Raw genomic sequence first — 23225 nt, forward strand, 5'->3', positions numbered from 1 at the left:
ATCATTATATGTAACGACTTCATGCAAATAGTGCATACGCACAGCTGTGGGCAAATCACGTGATATTCCGATATCATAAATCAAAATCATACATTTATTTAGGTATTTCTTGCTTGTTCGACTAAGCATTGGATCAATAAATGTGCCGGACCATCTAGTTCCGCCTATTTGCCACAGATGGCGTTCATCGATGCCAGATATGCGGTAGGTGATAAAGTTCTCACAGCGCGACACACGTTGTAAAATAACACATTTGGATCGTCGCTGCCGTCGCGCTCAGTCACACTCGAACTTGTGCCTCGTGAATCATTTGACATTGTTCGTTACCTTTTGGCGGCAGCAACACCTGATGATCAAGGGCCACAGAATGGTGAAGATCTGGTAAGTACTTGTTTCAACTAGCAGCCTGCGTCTCTAGTATGGTGAACTTATTGTGTCTGTCTAACATTTAGTACGAGCGATAATGTAGAAAACGCCAGAGCACAACATTTTGCAGCAAAATACTTTCCTGCACCGCACGAAACTGCTTGCAACACAATTTCACACTACATTTACCTAAGTTAACCTATCTAGACTGTTGCATTTCTTGCGTCCAATTTTCTGTCTTTTTACCTAATCTGACCTTAATGCCTTTGCGGGCAAAGCAGTCGATGAAACTCTCATCTTTAAACGAGTCGATGTTTTAATGTGTCTCGAGTTTATTTTTGACTTTATTTTTATTTTTAAGGCGGTTGGTGAAGTGTTCTTTAAAACTCTTTTAGGTTGACTGAGATTTAGTCTAAGTGGTATAAATACTTAATGTTATTACATTAAGAGCATACTAACTGTATTATTAAGTATGTTGACTAGTGACGACCGTGTTGGCTAGTTTCGAGTTCGATTCTAGGACGGGTAAAAAGGACACCCCCTAAAAAGTCCACTTCAATTGACGAGAAAGCTACGCCCAGCAGTGGGACTTTAAACCGCTCAGTACCTGATGTAGCGAAGCTGATGCGGGGGTTACTCTCTACTAGTCTGAGAGGCCTACAAGCTTTTAGGTCTTTTAGGTGAGAGCTTCCATGGAACAGATTAAAGAAAAGGTTAACGTCGTGTCTTATAGGGAAGTCAAGGAATTGGCCTTTGATAGACTGGAATGGAAAATGCTACACCGACAAGAGCGTGGGTCTTAAATTGATGATGATGAGGTAAGTGGCGTGCTGACGCTTCAGGGTTGCGAAGGCGAATAATAAATTCCCTAAATAGTTTAATATTTGAATGATAATTATAATATTCATACACACACAGCCACAACAGGATCTTGTAGCGTAATTTTAACACTTATTTAAATCAAATGGGTTAGCTCTTGACACCATTATCCCTCTTAAAGAGGTTAAGGAAGTATCGACAATGTAGCCAGTTTACCCAGAAGGTCCTATTCAAACTTGTCTTGAAGCATCTCAAGTTGTATGATGAAAAGTGATCGGGATAGATAGTGCCCTTTGGGATCAATAACCCTGAATGTTATGGTTGATGTGGATACGACCACGAGATTTTTGAGATTGCGTGATTTGATTACGTTATGTCATAAAAAATAAAACTGTAATACAATAAAATATAATAATACTGTATTATCTTCTTCTTGTACTAAATAAAAGTAAATTGATAAAAAACAACGTAAGTATAATAAACAATCGAATATTATGTTTCGATATTCAATATTTGGGAGGATATCCATGTTAGGACAAATCTCGCGAATGGGATTACCTATCCCGAAGGCGAGATCCCGAAGGGAAGACTGATGGCGGAAGTGCATTCCACTCCTTGGCTGTGCGCACTATAAAACGCTTAGTGCCAATTTTAGTTATTTCAACCATGTACTAAATAAATTGCCTCACGAAATAAATTGCGGGCTGTAGGCGTAGTATACAATTAAGTGGGCATATTTCCGCCCCCATACGCACTTTCTCAAGACATTTTCTTCGAGCCGATTTTTCCATCAAGAATCATAAAAATCAGACACACACACACACAGTCCGTGTTTCGGCGTTTCGCATGCGACTAACAATCCCCAAAAAAATCACAATAAGCTGGATATATTCTTCCTTATGCGAAACTAGTGCTCTTTTTCGACGTGGCTTATTATAGACTAGCTTTTGCCCGCGACTTCGTCCGCGTGGCGTGTTATATAAGAGAGAGATCTTTGTGTGTGTGGGAGTGCATATCAAATTTCAAGCATCTAACTTATGCAGTTTAGATTTTTTCATACAATTTTTTTCCCAATAACTCCCATTTTTCAAAATACAGCCAAAAATAAACTTTATATTTACTAAGGTATGCATGCATGCTAGATTGAATCAATTGATTGAATTGATTTTTTTTAATTGATTGTTCATTGAGTTTTAATTTTAATACACACTTCCTCTCTTCCCTTCAACGTTGCTGTGCCCTACAGGGTCCATGTTTTAGTTCCTATGCCTATGTAACACCCCATTGTACTACATGGAATGCAATAAATAATTTAATTGAATTGAATTGAAAACATCTATCTTACGCGGTTTCGATTTTTTCATACAAATGTTTTTTTCCCGCTAACTCCCGTTTCCGTGAGAATTTTGCAATATCCTGTTGCAACTAAGGTTTAAGTTAACTAAGGTACCTGCATGCCAAATTTCAAGCGTCTAACTTAAGCGATTTAGATTTTTCATACAAAAGGATTTTCCCGCTAATTTCCGTTCCCGTGGGAATTCCGGGAATTCCTTTCTTAGTGCACCTCTACGGTACCTAAGCTATGTCCCTTCCAAATTTCAAATGCCTACATTTAGCCGTTCAGGCTATGCGTTGATATGTCAGTCACTGAGTCAGTCAGTTTCTCCTTTTATTTAGATTTGATTTTTTCATACAAATGTTTTTTCCCGCTAACTACCGTTCCCGTGGGAATTTTGTAATATCCTGTTGCAACTAAGCTTTAAGTTTACTAAAGTACCTGCACGCCAAATTTCAAACGTCTAACTTGAGTGGTTTAGATTTTTCATACAAAAGGATTTTCCCGCTAATTCCCGTTCCCGTGGGAATTTCGGGAATTCTTTTCTTAGTACACCTCTACGGTGTCTAAGGTACCTGCGTGCCGAATTTTAAACATCTTACTTGAATGGTTTAGATTTTTCATACAAAAGGATTTTCCCGTTAATTCCCGTTCCCGTGGGAATTTCGGGAATTCCTTTCTTAGTGCACCTCCACGGTACCTAAGGTACCTGCATGACAAATTTCAAACGTCTAACTTGAGTGGTTTAGATTTTTCATACAAAAGGATTTTCCCGCTAATTCCCGTTCTCGTGAGAATTTCGGGAATTCCTTTCTTAGTGCACCTCCACGGTACCTAAGGTATCTGCATGCTAAATTTCAAATGTCTAACTTGAGTGGTTTAGATTTTTCATACAAAAGGTATTTCCCGCTAATTCCTGTTCCCGTGAGAATTTTGGGAATTCCTTTCTAGTGCACCTCTACGGTACCTATGGTACCTGCATGCCAAATTTCAAACGTCTAACTTGAGTGGTTTAGATTTTTCATACAAAAGGATTTTCCCGCTAATTGCCGTTCCCGTGGGAATTTCGGGAATTCCTTTCTTAGTACACCTCTACGGTATCTATGGTACCTGCATGACAAATTTCAAACATCTAACTTGAATGGTTTAGATTTTTCATACAAAAATATTTTTCCGCTAATTCCCGTTCCCGTGGGAATTTCGGGAATTCCTTTCTTATTGCACCTCTACGGTATCTAAGGTACCTGCATGCCAAATTTCAAACGTCTAACTTGAGTAGTTTAGATTTTTCATACAAAAGGATTTCCCTTCACTACTCTGCTCCTATTGATTGTAGCGTGATGAAAAGTATACTATGACCTGTCCAGGAGTGTGAAGAATAATTGTACCAAGTTTCATTAAAATCCGTCCAGTAGTTTTTGTTTCTATAAGGAACATACAGACAGACAGACAGACAGACAGACAGACAGACAGACAAAAATTTTACTGATTGCATTTTTGGCATCAGTATCGATCACTTATCATCCTCTGATAGTTATTTTGAAAAAATATTTAATGTACAGAATTGACCTCTCTACAGATTTATTATAAGTATAGATTTGCGTCACATGGCATACACTTGGCTGGAAAAATAAGGTTCTATGTGAAGATACCGACATGGAACCGATCCTCGGCTCAGGGCATTGTCTGACAGAATTATGTCAGAGAAACACGGCCCCGGCTGAAGGTGGGAAAACCTTAGAGAGAAAAGGATAGTGCTCAAATCGATCCGAACCCACGAACGTGCTGTAGGGCAAATAAATTATCTAGAACCGGTAAATTTCCCCATATATAGGATACACGCCTTTATTTTTCTATCCGGGCCATATTTCTACGTAAACTGGGTTAGTTAAGAAATATTGTCTGGGGAATTAACCGTACACTTGCAGCGTACGAAAAATTCAGGTCGACAATTTTATACGAGTAACGTGGGTCTAAATACTTCGCGTCGGTATTCTGTCAAACGAACTTTTATTCATAGTATTATAGTACAAAATGATTCTAAAAATAATCCTTAAAAAATTGTCGCAATACAAAAAAAAAACACACTTCATAGGCGCCTAGAGACCAGCCATGCTCGGTCGACGACGTCTCCGGTGGTCTGATCGCCAAAATGTATTACAATATACATTAATATTATAATGTTTTTAATAATATGTAATATAAATACCAAATATATAATAAATAAATATACAAGGAAATTCCACTTGATGTTAATTTAAAATAATCTGAATCATTCTCCTCAGTATTCGTTACGATGCCACTAACACCCCGCACAAGTATTTTTAGGTAGCCATACAAATACGTATGGGTGTTAGTGACACCGTAACGAATATTGAAAGGACCAGGGGTACTGAGGGGTGATTCAGACCATGATTCTGAGTTGATATCAAATGAAATTTCCTGTCGCAAAATTCGTGTAAAGAGTTTTTTAAATTATTTTCAGTTCCATTCTTTTGCGACGTAAAATTCCACTTGATATCAACTCAGAATCATGGTCTGAATCATCCATGAAAGTTTTCGTTACGATGTCACTGACACACTTTTTAAATCTCAAGGCTTTTCTATCGGTTCACCGAGTCACTTTTTAAAAAGCAAAACCGTGTATGTGGAAGCTATTATTGAAACGTGGAAATTATAGCTTTCTATACAATTAGTGGCGGTAATTACATATAGTTTACATACTTTGCAGAATAATGTATGGTAATGGAAACAAACACACGTAACACAAACTATTCAACTGAGTCAATATTTTATAATCTCTAGTTAGTACAAGTGAAATTGTGGCTTGGACATTCCTAGCTAGTTAATACTTATTTAGAAAAAGAAAAACACATTACGAAGCACGCCTCACAAAGAAAAATAAAAATACTAGAATAATAATAATAATCATCTAGTTATCCCGCTTTCGCAGCTTCTACTTACCTATCCTGAAGATTTCGACAGATCCGGTTTGTAATTTCGAAAATGTCTCTGTCGGGAATCGAACCCGGACCTCCAGATCATGATTTAGCGCTATAACCACTAGACTGCAGAGGCTGTTACGATAAAAAACGACGAAAAACGCAACAAACTACTGATAATAAACCGTACACTACAGCCAAGGTTATATAAATAATAATAAGCGTTATGCGTTCTGTACGCCGCTGCCGACGATTTCCCTCATTTAACGCTTATCGCTATCGCCCCACTAGTGTCGATTAATTCTTTCAAATATTCTTCCTCTCAGACGACGCCTTTAGCCGAGGTTCGCGCCCAACTGGGCATCCTCAGGCCTGTTGTCTTTAATTTTGTACCGGGTGAGAGCCCTCAACGCTCCCCATTAGTCCGTCAAGTCACGACCAAAAAAAATGTACGCCGACGCGCATTATGACGTACCGAGTTTGAAAATCACCATTTAAATTATGCAGAAATATTTGAAAACTCAAATGAACCGTATAGAAATGGCATACGCATAAAATTTACATAATTGATAACATTTATTATTACGTTTAGTTCCAATTTATTAAGAGTGATCATCATCATTTCGCTATTGTTAATGTAATCCCTGTTGAAAATATAATTTGTTGCTGTTTTATGTCCGTCTGAAATTAAATTTAAATCTATGTTCAAGATAGTTTATGTAGGAAAGTATACACATACAAAGAATCACGCCTGTCTTCCGTTGGGGTAGACAGACACCTCTTTTGCTTCTAATTCTCATCAAAGTCGTCATGCAAGCTCGCCGGTTTAGAGTTGTTTTGGCCAGGTCTTCAAAACATCCCGGACTTGATCGCGATATGTACTCCTGGGTCTTCCTCTTCCAACTTGGTACAGTTGCACCACATTATAAATCTTTTTTGTAAGTTTACTCTTATTCATTTGTAAGTAAGTATATTATAAGATATATATATGAGGAGCTCGGTGGCGCAGCGGTTAACGCGTTCGGTCCGCGATTGTTGAAGTTAAGCAACTTTCATAGGATGGGTGACCACAAAAAAAAGTTTTCATCTCGAGCTCCTCCGTGCTTCGGAAGGCACGTTAAGCCGTTGGGCTCGGCTGCATTAGCAGTCGTTAATAACCACCAATCCGCACTGGGCCCGCGTGGTGGTTTAAGGCCCGATCTCCCTATTCATCCATAGGGAAGGCCCGCGCCCCAGCAGTGGGGACGTTAATGGGCTGGTGATGTGTGATATGTTACCTTTAATAATTACGTTAAATGAATGAATTTTTGGTTAGTAATTTAATGTCAAAAATTAAACCATACAACGTAAATTATACGGCACAGTGTTGACAGGAGCAAAAAGCTTTTAGACGTAAGCGTCTTAGTTATTAAAAGGTGTCTGGAAGCTAGAAGGAAAAAATGAGGTACTTAATTTTAAAACGAAGGTTTCTATCTTAAGAGAATGTCTTCTAGGCAGCGTATTTTGAAAGTATACAAGGTCAGCACGCATTCTTAGTGTTAATTGCACTCTGTTTTTATTACGAATGCCAAAATAACTTTCCAGAAAGTTTAAACACGAATTAAGTGTATTGGACGCGTATACTTTCTAATGGTAGTATACTTAGGTAAAAATACAAGAACAGGAGGGCTAAAAAGCAATTCTGGTTCTGGCGGGTTAAAAAGGCCGCATCGAAGCAATTCATCTATAAAAGCAATATTGTTTGTGCATTGCGCACTTACTTTTATATGCGCCTATGTCAAATTGCAATATTGCCTTGTTAGGTCTTCTTCTATCGTGTGGGTTGTGAGGTGGATTACCAACCCCATCAACCCTGGTGTCAGGGTTACTATTGAGCCGCCAAAGGCCCCCTGACATGGCTCATATAACAGTTACTCTTTTACATCAGTAAGTAGTAACCAGGACCAACAGTTTAACGTGCCTTCCGAAGCACGGATCATCGTAATTTGCTCTTCCTAACCAAACTGGGGATCACAAAGTGATTTTTGTGATTTGTTCCCACCGGGATTTGAACCCGGGTTCTCCGGATTGTGAGCACAACGCTTAAAACGACTGGACCACGTAGGCCGCTTTGTTAGATGATGATTGATGTGGCCTTTTTAACCCCAGAACCCAACACGCTACTGACAATAAGGATTTAGGATTGAAACATGTGGCAAGTGTTCATAAAGTAACTTGATTTGACTCAGCACAGCTCAGCTCGGCTCGGCGCTGTTCGTCTTAAACAAAGTTAGCGTTAGCGCGCGTGAAATAAACCACGATAACTTTATAATCTGAGGAGGATTTGAGGAGCTCGATGGCGCAGTGGTAAACGCGCTCGGTCTGCGAGTGTTGAAGTTAAGCAACTTTCGCAAAGGCCGGTCATAGTATGGGTGACCACAAAAAAAAAATGTTTTCATCTCGAGCTCCTCCGTGCTTCGGAAGGCACGTTAAGCCGTTGGTCCCGGTTGCATTAGCAGTCGTTAATAACCACCAATCCGCAGTGGGCCCGTGTGGTGGTTTAAGGCCCGATCTCCCTATCCATCCATAGGGAAGGCCCGTGCCCCTGCAGTGGGGACGTTAATGGGCTGGTGATGATGAACTTTATAATCCATCCCTCGCGACACGGCAACCTCGAAAACTATCGAGGGCTTCGACCAATACCCCTAAACGTCTATCTACCTTTGATAGTATTCGTGGACTGTAATAGATAGATAGATAGAGATAAGGACAACATATACAGAAAAGCAAACTGCAAACTGTAATACCATTTTTATTGCAAATAAACGATTATGAATTAAAGCACAATAGGCGGCCTTATTGCTCATGCAGCAATTTCTTCTAGGCAACCTTTGGGTACAGGAAAATTTTGTACAAGTATAATAATAGCGGGTTAGTGCATTCTAACAAAATACTACTACTTTAATACCTAAAGGCAATAAACAAAACTGCGATGATCTTCAGTGCGAATGTTCATCACTACTATGCACATTACAGCGAGGAAATAAGTCATCGATACACTATGCTTCGATATATATTCTTGCGATATGTGTCTGGTTTAAGCCCTCCATATAATTCGCATCGAGCACTGAGCGGTTGCCGTGTGGGCTCCGCTGGTATACTTTCAAACACGTGAGCAGTCACATCCTGTGCGTAGTATTTCAATGTACGCTTCTAGGAAGAGTTTATATAAAATTTGAGCGCCTTCCATTGGCTTGCGTTTCATTTGTCTGCTTCTCTGCTGAACTGCGAGTGAATAAAATCATATTTAGAATACGTTCAGCTGCTTATATTTCCGGGAATGACGTAAAAACCACCTAACAGATTGTGACCTTTCTAACATTATTTTTAATTCCGGTTAGAATGTCAAGATTGCTTTTGTCAATTTTCACAGTAAGCTTAAGTAAAATAAATAGAAACGAGTAAGGCTGCTTTCACATTCATCACAGGAACGCGAGATACGAGAAATCGCCGAGAAAAATCGTCAGTGTGAAACAGCCGTAAACGCTTTTGTCTGATGATGAAAAACGGCGTTGGATAAATTTATTTATTTTATTTATTTATTTATTTATAAGAAACAAAGTTGTACAAATTAATTGTTGAACTCTGATAAACCAAACTAAGCACACAGGCCTGTGACTTGGTAATCAGGGTTCGGCCACATAAGTTGAGCTATAAGAGTAAACTTATATAATGTAAATTAAGAACCAATACAGTAAAATGACAAAAGTAGTGGAAAACAATAATGAGCGATTACATTAGAGACAGCATGCAGTAGTATCTTATGTACTTATGAAGTTAAAAATAAAAAGCGAGAAATAATTAAAATGAAACAAGTAATTAAGTAAGAATATAAAAAAATAAAATAAAAATAGATTCGGGAACGGTTGCAGTGTGTGTGTGTGCGAGTGTGTGTGTGTGTGTGTGTATGTGTGAGTGAGAGTGTGCGAGTGTGTGTGCGTGCGTGAGTGAGTGTGTGTGTGTGTGTGTGTGTGTGTGACAGTGTATTTGTGTATGTTATGTATGTTATGTAAATAAAATATCTACTGCATATCCACCTGAATCGCTCTTTTCGTATCGCAATTGTTTCAATGAACCTAAATAAATATTCAATGCAATCAATGTAAAGTGCTGGTAAAATATTATTAAATATCCTCTTTGTTCTGGCTTATCGTGCATATTTATATCATGATGCGGGTGTAATTTTAATGTTATGACGATATACAATATTGGATCATTGTGCATGATAAAGAGGTATATAATCGTTCTCGGACTAATTATTTAATACTAGCTTTTGCCCGCGACTTCGTCCGCGTGGCGTGTTATATAAGAGAGAGATCTTTGTGTGTGTGGGAGTGCATATCAAATTTCAAGCATCTAACTTATGCAGTTTAGATTTTTTCATACAATTTTTTTCCCAATAACTCCCATTTTTCAAAATACAGCCAAAAATAAACTTTATATTTACTAAGGTATGCATGCATGCTAGATTGAATCAATTGATTGAATTGATTTTTTTTAATTGATTGTTCATTGAGTTTTAATTTTAATACACACTTCCTCTCTTCCCTTCAACGTTGCTGTGCCCTACAGGGTCCATGTTTTAGTTCCTATGCCTATGTAACACCCCATTGTACTACATGGAATGCAATAAATAATTTAATTGAATTGAATTGAAAACATCTATCTTACGCGGTTTCGATTTTTTCATACAAATGTTTTTTTCCCGCTAACTCCCGTTTCCGTGAGAATTTTGCAATATCCTGTTGCAACTAAGGTTTAAGTTAACTAAGGTACCTGCATGCCAAATTTCAAGCGTCTAACTTAAGCGATTTAGATTTTTCATACAAAAGGATGTTCCCGCTAATTTCCGTTCCCGTGGGAATTCCGGGAATTCCTTTCTTAGTGCACCTCTACGGTACCTAAGCTATGTCCCTTCCAAATTTCAAATGCCTACATTTAGCCGTTCAGGCTATGCGTTGATATGTCAGTCACTGAGTCAGTCAGTTTCTCCTTTTATTTAGATTTGATTTTTTCATACAAATGTTTTTTCCCGCTAACTACCGTTCCCGTGGGAATTTTGTAATATCCTGTTGCAACTAAGCTTTAAGTTTACTAAAGTACCTGCACGCCAAATTTCAAACGTCTAACTTGAGTGGTTTAGATTTTTCATACAAAAGGATTTTCCCGCTAATTCCCGTTCCCGTGGGAATTTCGGGAATTCTTTTCTTAGTACACCTCTACGGTGTCTAAGGTACCTGCGTGCCGAATTTTAAACATCTTACTTGAATGGTTTAGATTTTTCATACAAAAGGATTTTCCCGTTAATTCCCGTTCCCGTGGGAATTTCGGGAATTCCTTTCTTAGTGCACCTCCACGGTACCTAAGGTACCTGCATGACAAATTTCAAACGTCTAACTTGAGTGGTTTAGATTTTTCATACAAAAGGATTTTCCCGCTAATTCCCGTTCTCGTGAGAATTTCGGGAATTCCTTTCTTAGTGCACCTCCACGGTACCTAAGGTATCTGCATGCTAAATTTCAAATGTCTAACTTGAGTGGTTTAGATTTTTCATACAAAAGGTATTTCCCGCTAATTCCTGTTCCCGTGAGAATTTTGGGAATTCCTTTCTAGTGCACCTCTACGGTACCTATGGTACCTGCATGCCAAATTTCAAACGTCTAACTTGAGTGGTTTAGATTTTTCATACAAAAGGATTTTCCCGCTAATTCCCGTTCCCGTGGGAATTTCGGGAATTCCTTTCTTAGTACACCTCTACGGTATCTATGGTACCTGCATGACAAATTTCAAACATCTAACTTGAATGGTTTAGATTTTTCATACAAAAATATTTTTCCGCTAATTCCCGTTCCCGTGGGAATTTCGGGAATTCCTTTCTTATTGCACCTCTACGGTATCTAAGGTACCTGCATGCCAAATTTCAAACGTCTAACTTGAGTAGTTTAGATTTTTCATACAAAAGGATTTCCCTTCACTACTCTGCTCCTATTGATTGTAGCGTGATGAAAAGTATACTATGACCTGTCCAGGAGTGTGAAGAATAATTGTACCAAGTTTCATTAAAATCCGTCCAGTAGTTTTTGTTTCTATAAGGAACATACAGACAGACAGACAGACAGACAGACAGACAGACAGACAAAAATTTTACTGATTGCATTTTTGGCATCAGTATCGATCACTTATCATCCTCTGATAGTTATTTTGAAAAAATATTTAATGTACAGAATTGACCTCTCTACAGATTTATTATAAGTATAGATTGATGATATTATGATGCCCGTGTAATGTGATGAAGCTGTGAAATTAACTTTTACGTATATGAAAATTGTTGTTGTCCCAGAGATATTTTATATGTACTTACATACAACTACACTACTAAAATGTATGTTAATGAGTTATTTATAATCAAAGTAAAAATTCGAAAAACAGTGGATTCATTGAGTTATTAGAAGAGTGAGATGTGTTTTCTCACAGATGAAGAATAATGACTGAAGAATAATGTAGAAGTTTATGACCAGTTTATAAACCGTTTTTCCTCAATATAAGTGACAAATATATTGACGTGACAAGTGACAAGTCGCCCATTTAACATCTGGCCTTCGGACGAGTTGACACTTATTACAATGTTTTGTTGTCTACTCGCCTGAATGGTTTCATGAGACTAGGTTAGTTGACTACGGCCGAAGAATGAACGGCTAATTAGACTAACTTACTGTCATAACATAACATAGCGTCACGCCTATGTCCCCGAAGGAGAAGGCAGAGGTTTAAAATATATACACCAACTCCTCGCCAGCTACGTTTAAGTACCATCTAATAGGGGGCGAGCATATTATGTCCTGGAAACCACGTGGTATCAAATTATAAGCTATGATACAACCTGAATTCAACCTTATTAAGTCCATTTCGGAAATAAATATTTTCTTTCTTTTCTTTCAATTCAGTGGCGAGAAGACTACAAAAATATAAAAAGTGTAAACTCGCCCGCAAGTCATATATTAAGGGGGGTCGAGTTGTCACCTAACCCTTCTTTTCTCACTACAAGAAACGACTGTGGATATATGTAGCGTGAAATAAACGCCGGACTAGAACGTTGACATATCCGAGCAACTATGCAAATTCTGAGAGCTTAAACTGGGCATTCAGACGAGGAACTGGCTCGACAGTACAATACGTCAGTGCGCTACTGCCCACCAGTTGCATAGTCGACTAGTCGCACGACTGATCGATGCGGAAACAGTTGAAGGTTTGGATATTGAGGAAATGGGCAATGTAGTTTACTGCAGACAAATATTGCTAGTAGTGTGTTTGAGACTGGGGTAGTGTATCGATATGGGTCATCGTCCTGATTTTCAGGGGCCTTACGACTGGGGACGGCACTGAAAAGTAGCGACGCCCGAAGGACGTAACATGCGATCCTGATGACTCGATTACTCTAGCTATAGAGGCGGCCAAACATCTCACGACTTCGGGACCCTGATACCGACCCCGCGCGCGTGGTTGACGTTTTCCCTCATTCAGCGTTTATCGCTAACGGCTCACTAGAGTCGATTAATTCTTTCAGATATAATTCGCTCCGACGACGCCCTTTGCCGAGGTTTCACGTCCAACTGGGCACCCTCAGGCATGTTGTCTTAAATTTTGTTCCGGATGAGAGCTCTGCGCTCCCCATTTGTCCGGCCAAATCTACAATAACTCAAGTAAAAAAAAACGATGCATTACTACCTATTCAACGGTATCACTGTTATCCCAACATGAATTATTGTATAGTTGTGGTCACATACAGTTTTACCGGAAAAAGCATAGCGATATTTTTCCATTAGCAACCTAAAAATAACTCTGCGCCGTTTTATCGTTATTTGAAACAACAAAAAAAGAAAATTAATGGATATTTATTATAAAAAATACTTTTTATGTTTTAATCCGTGGTTTGGGTCGGTCTGAATCGCGCCCAAATAGTCCGATCTTTTTCTCTCTTAAGGAATGTTCTGAAATAATACCGTTCAAAGTTTCTGTTTATCCAGATCACGGAGACCATAATATCAAATCTTTCAAGTTACAATAGGTATATTCTCAGCAATTAACAAAAGGTCTTTCCAATCAACAAACGTTCTTTATGTAGAGTTTCAACCTCATTTGATTTGAAATTCGTTTCGTACATCAGTAACAAGCAATTTGGCCCCAACACGAATGTAACATCAATTTCCCCCCTTCCGTCTTCCATACAATGAACTCGAACACGGAATCAAAAGCCAAACCAAACCATTTTCCATTCCGTCTCAGTATTGTAGCACAAAATTTCTCATATAATATGTCTGACTACAGGTGCAAATTACTGCCCTGTGGGGCCAGAAGGACCCTTGTATCGCGTATGTTACTCCCAGCTTTGTCTGAACTCCCTAATATTGCCCGACACATCCTTTTAGCTATTATTTTTCAAGTGCTCAGACGAGTAAGGAAGATCTCCTTAGATTGGTTGAAACAGTACTATTGCTGTCAAGGGAAATAACAAAGCATCTAGTGTTATAGCGGAGTTAGTAGTGTAAGCTTGTTCGCGAGCACTTGAACAAGTCTAATGTGTCGGTAATTCGATTCCCAGGGTAAATATTTTTTGTTCAAAATACTATTTTTATGAAGTCACACTTCTATTGCAATCAACGCTAACGTTGGAAAACAAAGTGAACCGCCAAAACTGGCTATTCAAAATGGATAGATCGGACGTTTGGCGAAATAAACATCGTGTTTACCAAAGGAAACTATGTCCAAACAGAATACTGTAGAGTCTGTTTTCGTACGCTTGAAACCGAGGGCGGCGTTCCAAAGTGTAATGAAAAGCGAACTAACATTTTTATAGGGGTTTCAACGACACTTGGTCCGAGGGAAACGCTTTACATTTAAGGAATCCCCATTCTATTATATGCGAACACATCGTCATTCGACTTTGTACGTCGTACAATGTTAACGTTGCGAACAGGTTTTATACCGTTCTCTACCTCTGGCTTTCACTACCCCTGCCTCTCTCTACTGTCTCCCGCTGCCAGTGCCTCTCGACAAACTCAATACGTTACTTCACTTTAATACACTTGTAGACATTTATTTCTTACTTCCCGGAACAGTCGAGAGTTCGTTAGCTACGCCAGAAAATATACGACTCGACTGTTCGAGTATTCAAACTACAAATTAAGTTCGATGCGGAATGGATGCTGTTATTTTTTGAATCGAGGTCTTAATTTAAATATTTGTTTACTTTTCACTACAAATATTATCGGGTTCCAATATCTAATCGGGCTCTAAATCACAAAATGATACATTATGAGTTTGAATTCATGTTTGGGTCATAGATAAGTAATTATGCATATAAAAGTAAGTGCAAAATGTTAACAAAAATGACAAATAGCAATGTTGCTTTCTAAGATGAATTACTTCATTTTTTGTAACTTAATAAAAACTACCAGAAGTTTTAATCAAATGGAAAATGCCCTAACATTCGCACAAGTTATTGAAGTCATATCCCATAGTTCCATTTTCAAATTACCGAAAGTAAATTAAAAAGAAAATACAAACCCGATATTCCTGATATCCGTGCAAGTCATTGGCGCCAATATCCCATTCCATATTCAAATTTTTCACGAAAGGATAGTATTTTACCGTTGTATGTCCATAGACGCGCAGCCGTCGCGAAATGACACCAAGAATCAATGATATATAATATATCTTTTCTCACTAGACTGGCAATACGATTTACGCCATTCATATTCTTCTACGTCGGTTAATGAACAGCCCGTCATTAGCATCAACCCTTTATTATATTTTATTTTATTGGACTCGTCAGGACCAGCGTGATGGAATATACTGCACTCTTCCTCCTGTTTATTAAGGGGAGGCCTATGCCTTGCAGTGGGACGTACGTGGGCTATTTATGTGTCATGTTAATGAGCAGTCTTGACTTATGGAAAAACTAGACATTACTTCAAATATAGTAGCCGAGAGCACGAAATCATCAAAATTTCAGATAATGCCGATTAACCTGCTATCATGTGCTTAGATTGTCCCGAAAATTTTAGCTTAAATTTTAAACCCATGATTACGTTTTAAAAAATATTCTGCCACTCTGCCTCTCTAGAGCAAATCTCGTAAAGCCATGGCACATCGGTGGCAAAATGACAGCGGCCGTTGATACGCCTGCACGCAGTAACATTCGCCTTCGACAAATGTATTTCCGATTTCGAGATGTAATAGCGAGTATTTTGCACGGTCCTTTTCTTATTTTTTACGAGCGCGTGTGGCCGGTATTAGGTCGCCATGTGGCCAGAACCACAGTTATTATTTTAGGGAACGCCGGTTTTGCTACGCCCTGGTTTATTTTGTCCGTCTTGTCATATAAGCGAAATGCAATATGAAACCATAAGCTGTAAAGAGGAAAATATAGAAAGGCCTGTCAAGGGCATTAAGTGAAAAGTCAATAATGGACTACTTATGTGGAATACTTCTAGAAAGTAATAAAGATATTAGTTGCGGAGACAATATTTCTTTCGGAGTTTTGTAATTTAAAAATTTTTAACAAAAAAAAAACCGACTTCAAACGCAAAACTAAAAAGCAATAAATAATTTTACTTCGCACAAAGTAATTAGTACGTATTTTCAATTAGTTAATTAATTTATAATTCTGAAGCCGGTGCCAAGGAAATGCTACAACGAAGTACCGATTCATATATCTTTCAATACTGATTGTTTTGTAATTTTTTGTTTGACATTGTTTTGTAATTGCTTTGATATAGGTATTAAACAATATTGTGTGTACATAGTAATTTGATATTGTAGTAGGGTTGTTGTAGCATTTACTTGGCACCGACTTCAGAATTATAAATTAATTAACTAATTGAAAATACGTACTAATTACTTTGTGCGAAGTAAATTTATTTATTGCTTTTTAGTTTTGCGTTTGAAGTCGGTTTTTTTTTTGTTAAAAATTTTATTTTATTTTACGATTTTAAGTGATGGTTAGACCGAGCAAGGATGCAGACAGACAGATTTTCTGATTTATATTCATATATAATAATATAATATATTATTAGTAGTGATCACAATTATTATTGATGAACATGTTTACACACACACACTCACACACGCGCTAACGCACACGAGCACACGCGCACGTACACACGCACACACACAGATACACGCACACACACAGACACACGCACACACACACACACACACACACACATGTGTATGTGTACATACACACATGTGGTTGTCAGTGGAAGCTGCTATCATACACACTCACGCATACATATAGATACAGTAGATTTCGCGTGGTTCGCTCGCTGCTAAAGCAGCTCGCGTGTCCTGTTTATTCGAAACTGTCCCTCTTCGTATGGCGGCCATCTTGTTTTTCCGCCATTTTGTTTTTTTTCACCGGCGACAGAATTTGACCAAGATTTAAATGGGTGTCGTGGAAACAAACAAAATCCAGGTGCAATAGGTTTGCCAGACCGTAGGATGTCTCCCTGATTGGGAGCAGTTTTCAAAGATGACGTTCCGATCACACCCCTATACATCATTTTTACCCCCAAGACATTTTCTGGAAAAACAAAATTTTGTATGGCGGCCATATTGTTTTTTCGCCATTTTGTATTTTTTTCACCGGCCATTAAATTCGACCAAGATTTAAATAGGTTTCGTGAAAGAAAAATTGGTTCAGGTGTGATAGTTTCGCCAGGCCGTAGGGTGTCACCCTGATGCGGAGCAGTTTTCGAAAATCGGGAAGTATTTCCATACTTAACATGACGATCCGATCACAACCCCGATATATATTTTATATCCCGAGACATTTTCTGAAAAAACAAAATTGTGTATGGCGGCCATCTTGTTTTTCCGCCATTTTGTTTTTTTTTTTACGCGCTATGGAATTTGACCAAGATTTAAATAAGTGCTCTGAAAGAAATATTGGTTCACGTGCGATAGTTTTGCCAGGCCGTAGAGTATCTTTCTGATGCGGAGCAGTTTTTGGTGACCAGAAAGTATTTCCGTACTCTACATGACGTTTTGAGTAAGCGCCCCATACATTATTTTTACCCAAACGGGCTTCTTCCAAAATCGACAAAATTTTGTATGGCGGCCATCTTTTTTTTCCGCCATTTTGTTTTTTTGCACCGGCGATTGAATTTGATCAAGATTTAAATACGTTTCGTGAAAGAAAAATTGCTCCAGGTTGTATAGTTTTGCCAGGCCATAGGGTATCTCCCTGATGCTGACCAGTTTTCGAAGGTCGGGAAGTTTTCCCGAAGCCTAAAGATCGATCCGATCAATATGACTTTACAAACGCACTAGTCGCTCCTACGATTTTTGAAAATTCCCCTCGATTTCTCTGGTCTTCCATCATCAGATCCTGACTTCCTTGACATGGGACCCCCTTGGGTATATCTCCTTTCAAACAAAAAAAGAATTATCAAAATCGGTTCATATACGACGAAGATATGCCCGAACAAACATAAAAAAAAAAAAAAAAAAAATATACGGTCGAATTGAGAACCTCCTCCTTTTTTGAAGTCGGTAAAAAATATACACTTCTGCCTACCCCTTACAGAATACGGGCGTGATACTATGTAATTACAGGTAAGACATACTTCGATGACATCGATTCACGACTACTTACCTATTTAGGTACTTTAGTAAATAGTAGTCAAATTATGCGGCCGCGTCTATAAAATAAGTATATTACTTAAGAACCTTCTCGCATTATCATAATTTTGACATTTAGTCAGACTTTGCTTCAATTTGACAAATATGTTAAAGCGGTATGGTTCTAAAGTATACTTGTAACATATTTTTAGACGTGTTTAAATCAGCTCTAAAACTCGAGTTACTGACATCTACAGGCATTTATCCAATCTTGTAGGTACAAGCGTGAAGAAATTAGCAGAAATCGTCATCAATCAACCATCTCTTACAATAGTGGTTGCGAAGAGAAGCCCACTAGCTGGTGATTAATGCTTGCCCCGCCCCGCAGGTAAATTCTAATTCTAAACCAACATAACTAGACCCCTGTCGTACATTGTTTTCAGACTATAGCGGATTTTGGTTTGGTTTGATATTGTACTTAAAGAAACTAAGATAGCTACCCACTGGACTGGGAGCGAATGAAAACATAGAATGCGTTATGCTGCTTATCTGCTCGCGAAGCCAGTCAGCTCCAAAGCTCTGACAGACACATACATAAACCCCCGCCTCTTTCACAACTGGGTAAGCAGAAACTATGGAATTCCATTTGCTTCGATCCTGACACACTTCTCTTGCTTCCTTTACATTCTTCAATCGTTTCATACACGCACGCCGGTTCAGAGTAGATCGTACTAAACCTTATCTAAGGACATCTCGTATTTGGTCAATGTACGTTCTTCTAGGTCTTCCTCTGTCAGCCCTACCACAAACCTTCGCTTTATATACTGCTTTCGTAATACTATTTTCCTTCATCTGCTCTATATGTCCAAACCAACTTAACATTCCCTTCTCAAACAACACACAAACAGACATATGAAGAGATATATGGCAGAAGTTTTTATAATTTTCATATTTAGACACTAATGTACAAGTCACTTTAATAATTATGTATCTCCTATACTGAAAGGTTGCCTGGAAGAGATTGCTACTTAGCAACAAAGCCGCCTATTGTACCGTTTCTGTTTCTCTTTTGTTTTGTATTTCTTTATTGTGCAATAAAGTATTTGTTGTTATGTTATGTATAAGTGTTCCTATGCTGCACTATTACGCTATATTATATATTATAATATTTCATTTACACGCGCAAGTTTTCGAACCGGGAAGTTATTTAGCAATTATGCCATTATTGTCTCATGTTTACAAGCAGCAAGTATGCAGTAAGTAACACATTTGTCATTGTATTGTAAACCACAAATCTATTTCCCTACATAAACAAAAGCGCAAACAAAATGACACCGGAAACAGTCAAGCGAAGCATTTAGGAGAGCCACAATTTCGGCGGTCACAGTGGAGCAGCGAATGTCTCCCAAGATTATGTAGGTACTTGTAAACAGCTGCCGAGTCTAAAAGTGAGGACACGAATACTGCCAATTACAGAGCTGAGGCCATCTGTGTCGGCTGGCTTATATGCAATAAAGTAAGGCGCCATGGATCTATGTTGAAGAAGACCAAGGGACCATTTGTAGGTTGTAGGTGATGTAGGCTACAATTCCTTCTATTTCATATTATTATTTAAACCTATATAATATTTTTGTTCTTATACTTTTGTATCCTTAACTGAAACCGAAAGTGTATTTTCATGTAGGTAAAAATAAGGAAAAATATAGTTTTGTTTGAAATAAATAATTTCTTTTTACACCAAAAACACAATAGTCGTTTTTTACAAGTACATTGCAAAACAATTCTTACAGTTAAAATATCAATTTTACAAATAATAATGCAAACGTGCATACACACATATATACATAGCGGTCAAACACATAACTCACCTTTTTGCTTCGCCGCTTTTAAAATGGCTAAAATAACGTAAAAAATGGCTATTAGCGCTCTCCTTTAGGTAAAATACGACATACTGTAGATAAGTTATGCACAATTCGAAATACATATTCTCTCTCTTTATTTAAGAGCTGCGCTCTTGTCGGTGGAGTAATCGCCATTACTCCATAGACAGGGCGTGTAGAACGGTGGTTGCCCCAATCGTCTTCCGTTCCGCAGCACACCGACCAATTTCTCAATCGGTGATGTTCTAGCTAGAGCCCTACCAGAATCCATTTCCTCGGCCTCCAACCAGTATTGATACCGCTGCTGCCCGGCATCAGCGGTGCACTTTTGAAGTAGCGGCGCCTACTCGCTACGTCAAAAGATCGTCATAGAACCTAAGTAGCATTTTATAGGTTAGTCCGTCCCAGTGAGCTACCCACTACGTTCTGCTAATCCTGTCGCTGTTTGGTTGGGGTATAAAAATAAGCATTTTTATATTCGCAGCTAACCATCATATCTGATGGCCGTTCCACTATCCGCCACCTGTGGACCCCGTAGATGGCCTACAGCTCAGCCTACTACACAAAAAAAAATACATAAAAAAATACAAAAACAAAATAAATAAAAACAAAAAAATACAAAAAACACATATACATATAAAGTACACACAGAAAATCAAACAAAAATACATAAAAAATGCAAAAATACATATTAAGTTAGAAAAAAGACATAAAAGTGACTTTTAAAAATACTTTTACATGTCCATGTCGTAAAACGGAAACTAAAAAAAAAAACAATAGAGCCATTTAGAAGATTAAAATCTCGAGTCGTTTTATCTTACTTGGAATTTATAAACATTGAATCGTTATCTTGACTGTGATCATCAGTTATGTAAAAACACTCCAGTTGTAAATCACTTTTAGTGAAACAGGAAAATGACTGCCAAGTCCCAGGGGCACAATAATCCATTGATATCAATCATTTTTTTAATTTACTCAAACTTTCTACTTTTTTAATGTCGAACTTGGAAACAGACATTTTGGGTTTTTTTCTTAGCCATACTCCGGATGGTCTATATAAAAAGTGCGAGCAAGAGGGACCATGCGCCTCACGGTTATGTAGACTAAAGTACGCTTCTAGAGGGGGTGAGGTAAGTCTAGCTCGCCCGATACGAATTGGTGCGGGGGGGGGGGAGTTACCGTCCTAGTATTTTATTCTTTATTCTATGACTAAAATTTTTGTTTTAATATCACTTACCCGTGCTTAAGGAAACTCACAAAGGGAAAACTTAAATCTAAAAAAATGTGACTCGGACGGGACTTGATCCGCAGCTCTTGTCAAGCCGGGACGAGCGTGTTAACCATTACACCAGCTTTTTTTTTTTGACTTGACTTATTGTAGATTTGCCGCAGATGGTATTAACTACTTGGCCGGAATGGCATTAACTACTTGGCAGGAGATTACACCACCGGGTCTCCTTCTGTCCATGCTAAATTATTTCGATCTATGATCGTCGTTAAGCCGACGCGCGATAAAAAAATATTCAAAATATGTAAGTCTTAAAATCTCAGTAAAGGACCAGAAAATATAAATATTTTCAAGGTAAAAATCTTAGAAGAACAAGTCACAACTCATCCATTACTTCGTTCCTCCGGCTAGAAGCAACTTTAATTAATAAATAAAGGCGAGATGAAAAAAATTAAGCCGACGCCGCCACCGTCGTCAGGGCTTAATTAAAGTGCAACGATTAAAATTCCTTGTGGCTTTATTAAATCTCAAAAATGTTGCTGTGCTTGCTGTAGACACTTGAAGAGGCGCTATGAACATCATTATAATTGGGTGGTTTCCTAGGTCAAAGACAAATTATGAAATTCTGGTTACTAAATAAAGACAGATTATAAAACTACCAAAAAAATTTTTTCATTTTATTAATTTATTATTGTATTTTAAACAAGAAACACTTCATAATAAGTGTGACATTTTATCACGTTTTTCTATGACGTCACAGTAGTGTTATTTTTCATACAAGTTCCATAGTAATTTCGTGTTTTGCCGTTTAGTAAAAAGTAACCGATTTGTCTAGTTGGAAACTCGCCTACTATAGCAATTGTAAAAAATGCATATTTTCTAATTTTTTAACATAAACTTAGAAGTTTCGACTACCTTATTACAGTCGACTCTATTAAATACTTCTATAGAAGTTACACTGTAGTACTAGGCACACGCCTCTTACCTACAGAAAGAGGTACGGAGCATATCCACCTCGCTGTTCCAATCAAGGAAACCAAAACTCCTAAGAAAAGTAACATAAACTGCCTATATACGTCCCACTGCTGGGCACAGGCCTCCCCTCAATCAACCGGAGGGAAAAGAAAAGTAAAACAATTGAAAAGCTTTTCCCGCTTAGGACCTCTTAACGAAACTCCAAATTCTTTTATCGTGTGAGTTGTGAGGTGGATGACCAGCCTCATCAAGCCTGGTGTCAGGGTTATTATTAAGCCGCCAAAGGTCCCTGACGTGACTCAAGTAACGACTACGTACTTACATCATTAAGTAGTAACCGGGACCAACGGCTTATTGTGCCTTCCGAAGCACGGATCATCGCAATTTGCTCTTTCTAACCAAACTGGGTATCACAAAGTGATTTTTATGATTTGTTCCCACCGGGATTCGAACTCGGGACTTCCGGATCGTGAGCACAACGCTCAACCACTTGAACACGGAGGCCGTTAAAAACTCCTTTAAAAAACGAATCACAAGTACCTGACTACAAAAAATAAATCATAAATTTTATAGGAAGATACGTGTATAACTGACGAGGCTTTATCAAGACCTCTTGCAAGTTCTCATAGTTGTACCAGTCTTGTCTCTCGCAGTCTTGTTAACTTCACAATGTCCTTAGACTGTCAAGAGGGTGCTTTGTCGTAACCACAATTTTAAGACGACCCGTATTGTATTGTAGTCGGGTTGATATTACGTAAACTGCCTGAAATAGGTAACTCTCGCGAGACTATATTAGACTTAAATAAAGACGCTGGACTACGAGATACATATTCAAATTCAAAAATATCTTTATTCAGTAGTAACCTAGTCACACTTTGTTCTGTATAGTTATTTTTTTGCATATCAAACGTCTCATCCACCTAAAACTATTGCAGTTTCTCTCAACCTGTATAGCCGGGGGAAAGAAGCTACAAGAAAAACTTTAGCACAGGGCCCTAGACGTTCTTAAATAAAAA

General features: G+C 38.2%; 1 protein-coding gene across 1 annotated transcript in view; it reads left to right on the forward strand.

Annotated features, from left to right (window-relative positions):
* The first annotated feature begins 262 nt into the window (after window positions 1-262).
* The window catches only part of LOC126382349 (synaptogenesis protein syg-2-like), a 336238-nt gene continuing 313275 nt past the window's right edge, over window positions 263-23225 (forward strand). Inside the window, exon 1 of the mRNA XM_050032158.1 lies at window positions 263-381. The gene's annotated coding sequence lies outside the window, so the exon portion shown is untranslated. The remainder of the gene's footprint in view (window positions 382-23225) is intronic.

Source organism: Pectinophora gossypiella, chromosome 4, assembly GCF_024362695.1.
Source record: "Pectinophora gossypiella chromosome 4, ilPecGoss1.1, whole genome shotgun sequence".
Taxonomy (NCBI): Eukaryota; Metazoa; Arthropoda; class Insecta; order Lepidoptera; family Gelechiidae; genus Pectinophora; species Pectinophora gossypiella.